Source organism: Hippopotamus amphibius, chromosome 6 (genome assembly GCF_030028045.1).
Source record: "Hippopotamus amphibius kiboko isolate mHipAmp2 chromosome 6, mHipAmp2.hap2, whole genome shotgun sequence".
Classification (NCBI taxonomy): Eukaryota; Metazoa; Chordata; class Mammalia; order Artiodactyla; family Hippopotamidae; genus Hippopotamus; species Hippopotamus amphibius.
The window spans coordinates 77,317,376-77,322,051 of record NC_080191.1 but is presented as its reverse complement, the minus strand read 5'-3'; the positions used below and the strand labels follow the sequence as shown (position 1 = coordinate 77,322,051).

The 4,676-nt window shown below is 39.9% G+C and overlaps 1 non-coding gene across 1 annotated transcript; it reads left to right on the top strand.

Moving 5' to 3' along the window:
- Nucleotides 1-2,940: 2,940 nt before the first annotated feature.
- Nucleotides 2,941-3,047, top strand: LOC130856153 (U6 spliceosomal RNA). The gene has a single exon (XR_009054451.1). It is a non-coding gene; the product is annotated as a U6 spliceosomal RNA (small nuclear RNA).
- Nucleotides 3,048-4,676: the final 1,629 nt, after the last annotated feature.

Sequence of the window (4,676 nt, the reverse complement as noted above, 5' to 3'; positions counted from 1 at the left end):
CGTTTGGCAGTGTCTTAAAAAGCTAACCGTAGAATTGTGTTTGGGGCTGAATTGTGACATCCCACCTCCAAATTCCTGTGCAAACCTGGTCCGAACCCCTGGTACCTCAGAATGTGATGGTATTTGGAGATGGGGCCTTTGAAGAGGAAATGAAGGTAAAATGAGGTCATATATCTGGGTCTTAATCCAATATAGCTGGTGTCCTTATAAGAAGAGGAGATTAGGATACAGACAGAAAGAGAGACACCAGACGTGTGCACACACAGAGACAATCAAGGGAAGAGACAGTGAGAAGGTGGTCATCAGGAGGCCAAGGAGAGAGGCCTCAGGAGAAACCAAACCTGTCAATACCTCGACCTCAGACTTGGGGCCTCAAGAATTGTGAAACATAAATTTCTACTCTTTATAAAAACAAAGCAAAGAAACCTATCTCTATTAGGATTTAAGAATGTTCTTCCATCCCCTACATCATTTTTCTTGATAAAAATTTTCCTTGGAAAACAATAGTACTGAAAGGTGTAAAAGCTTCACGTAGAAGACACAAAGCAGAATGTGCAAAATACAACTAAAAGATGTATGGTGCCCTAGTTAGTATCCTAGTATAAAGCCTTTGGGGTAAACAAATCACCTTTATAGAAATTTTAGAGTCAAGGAATCTATATTTACCGGAACAAATGGCCCAGAACTTGAATGAACCACATGCATTAGAATATAATCAGGTTTCACTCTACCTATGTATTGCTTTTGATGAAATTCTCGTACCAAGTCCTACTGAATTTGCCATTATCAGCCATACCTGAAATAAAATGATTTTTAAAATTCCCTACATAATATTTGAAATGCATTTTAAATGTAGGGTCTATTTGGTTAGTGTTCTATATTCCATTTTAGGGACAATGCTAGACTATTATGTATTTATTTCCATGGCTTTCTTTCCTTATTTGGCACAGTTTAGTTCAAATTGTACTTGTAAAACCTAAGACAGACAAATGTTTAGGTCACATTTATTCTGGTCTTTTAAACTGCTCTGTTGTAGCTGTACAATAAAACTGGAAAAGACATGGTTTGAGTGGCTGTGAGGATTTCCATTCACTTGTGCCAGGTTCCACTTTATATTTATCTCCTTGCTATCACCCAAATACAGGTTTGATTCATAAAAAAAAGTTGTCTTTGTGCTACCCTCTGAGTCCATTCTTCTGGCTATATAAAATTAACTCGAGTTCCCTCTGCCTTTGTCTCAAAGTTTTTTTGTTTCTTTGTATTCTCTAGTTATATTTCTTCTATTGCTCAGTGAATGGGGGAAAAAACATGTAAGAATTCAATGTGTAAATTCGGAGTCTCAGGTTCCTTAGAGAGCCTGTCTCTGCCTCAGGTTCCTTAGACCAAGCAATGAAATGCTCCATGAGGTGGATGTTTCTAGATGGTGTGAAAAGGCCTCTTTTCTCTTAGCCTTAAATTAGAGGATTATAAGAGTCAAGTTAATTTTCATTCAGCCTTATCTATTTGGAGTGGAACATTTCAAATATAAAACTATTTTTCTTTTCATAAGCCTCAAATGAATTATATTTCAATGTGTTCGAGTAAGTGGAAAAAAGTAAAGTGACGACTGATTATGTCACCTAGCTCAAGATAGCAGAGGTTTACGGGCTCTGGTGGAGATCCGGGATTGGGTCCTGTGATAGGATGACCCAACCTGTCATGAGAACCACAACAACTGCCAGCTTGGTAAATAAGGATGATCACGGGAAGTAAGTCAGACAGAGGAAGACAAATATCATATGATGTGGCTTATATGCGGAATCTAAAAAAAAAAAGATACAAACAAACTTATTTACAAAACAGAAACAGACCCACAGACTTAGAAAACAAACTTATGGTTACCAGGGAGGAGTGTGGGAGGGGGGGATAGTGAGGGAATCGGGGATTCACATGTATGTACACACTGCTGTATTTAAAATAGGTAATCAACAAGGACCTACCATATATCACAGGGAACTCTGCTCAATACTCTGTAATGACCTAAATGGGAAAAGAATTTGAAAAAAAAAATAGATACTTACACATGCATAACCGAACCACTTTGCTGTACACCTGAAACGAACACAACATTGCTAATCAACTCTACTCCAAAATAAAATAAAATTTTTTTAAAAAATGATCACGCTGCCCTGAGGGCAGCAGAAACCCATTCTCATGGTCCCGCTTCCCCAGCCCTGCATGGCACAGCTGTCTTCCTGAGACAGCACACAGCAGCTCTAGTGAGGGACCCCCTGCTGTTTCCAATTACTTATGTCATCGTGGGTATATCATATGGTGCGTTTTCTTAAGTGGGGATATAATTATGTTAAAAAGATATTTTAAATCCTTTAAAATGAACATATTCTTTTCAAGAATGCCTACTCATTGTTGGGAGGTGGGGGTGGCAGGGGTTTAACCAGACATCTCCTTTCATCCACAAGCTGGCCTTCTGCAGGAGAGGAGCTTGGGCTGGGTGATCACCACCGCCAAACATGAAGCCATCCGGAGAGTCTGCAGACTCAAGGCCTGAGAGGATCCCCCCAGAAAAGGAGCTCAAGGAGGAATTATTTCTTTCTGTGCTTCGAGCTCAAAAAAACTCACTCTCAAGAAGAACGAGAGAGGCCCCTCCATCTTAGTGTAAACCTTCCTCCTCCTTCGGTAGCTGCTTCTGTGCACAAGCAGAAAGGGTCCTCGAAGAAACTTCTGAGAGAGTTGTTCTCAGGCTTTTGACCTATGATAAGGAAATGTATTCTTACGGAGTTTGCTTCTGAACAAAACCTATGTTAATTTGTATACGTCTGGCATTTCAACCGACAGCCTAAGGTCTCACAAGTATTTCCGGGGAGAGTAGTTCCAGGAATCTGAGGGGTTGAACCAAAGAGATGAGTGAGAAACGGAAGTGGGTATCAAGAGGCAGACCTGGTGCTCACTTCAGCAGCACATATACTAAAATTGGAACGATACAGAGAAGATTAGCATGGCCCCTGTGCAAAGATGACAGGCAAATTTGTGAAGCGTACCATATTTTTCTTATTTGCAAAGCAGAAATAGAGACACAGATGTAGAGAACAAACCTATGGCTACTGGAGGTGGGGGGCGGGGATGAATTGGGAGATTGGTATTGACATATATACACTACTATGGATAAAATAAATAATGAGAACCTACTGTAGAGCACAGGGAACTCTACTCAGTGCTCTGTGGTGACCTAAATGGGACGGAAATCCGAAAAAGAGGGGATATATGTATACGTATGACTGATTAACTTTGCTGTACAGCAGAAACTGACATAGCTGTGTAAAGCAACTATATTCCAACAACAACAAAGAGACAGATCTGCCCACGAAGCATCAGTGGATCAAAAGTTGCCGAACATAAAAATAGGATGAGAAAAGGAGCTGGGGACTTCGGAGCCAGAGAAAGATCAAGCTAGCTAAGATTCAATCCACTTGGAGGCTAGGATGTCAAAAACTAGGCCGAGGTTATTTTTGGTTTCTTCTTGCTCCTTGTATTATTTCCATGCATGATGATGTTTTTTTTTTTCATGGATAGAGTTTCATTAGTCATACGCCATACTTATTAAAACTTTTGAAAATGAGAAAGGTGATATACACCTTGACCACAGTAGGGTGAGACCTCTTAAAATGCAGCACAACATCACCATCTAGTGTCTAAAACCTAAAAGTTAAGTCAGATGCCACTGACCTATAAAATCACATAGGAGTCTCTGGAAGAAATAATTACTCAATAGATAAGGAAACTGAAATTCTGAAAGCTCACATGATTTTCTTTTTTGCTTATGTTCACAGAGCTATGAGAAAACAGATTTCTTGACAGACAGCCCAACCCTAGTGATCCAAACCCAATTCAGTGACAAATGAATGTAAAAGTCACTTAGTATTCATATGTTCTCAATAACATCCTGGAATGTGTTCGAGGAAAAAGTAACAAGAGGGGAAGATGCTCTTTTGTATCAGTCTTCACCTCAAATCAACAGGATCTGCCCTCAAGTTAGAATATTTACATGACAGCTGGCATGTTACCAAATGTGGGCAACCTGTTAAAAGGAACTTAAATAAATAAAGATGTAATTAAATAAGCATCCAACTCATCCTGGCACACAGTAAAACAACAGAAGCATTAGGTAAGGGCTTCTTAATAGCCTGCAAGATTCAGTACAACAATATCAAAGGAAATGGGTACCTCACCTGCACTTAATATTTTGCTTGCAAGTCAAAGTAAATTTTTTAATATTTGTTTCTTTTCACCAGCTGTTCGATTTCATCTAAACCTTCAAAATATAGATAATCATAGGAATTGAAAACAACGACTATGGTGCGTTCATCTGTGAACCCACATTGGGTAGCATATTTCTGTATCAGCAACTTCAGGAGAGAACGGCTGAGGTTGGAGCAAAGGTGGGAAAGCACTTGGATGGGGTTCTCTTTTTCTTCTTATTCATAGATCCAGAATCAAACAGATTAACTGTAGGTCTCTGCCCCTGCTTGCACCAAAGGTCTTCACTCTTCCTTTTGGCTGCTCCTTGGTTATCAACACCCAGTATTCAGTACAAATGGTGCAGACAGCTCATAGCGCTGGAAGTGCTTCTGGCGCCTTCTGTCCTTCTGATTCTCTGTGCCTTAGCTGACCATCAGAGC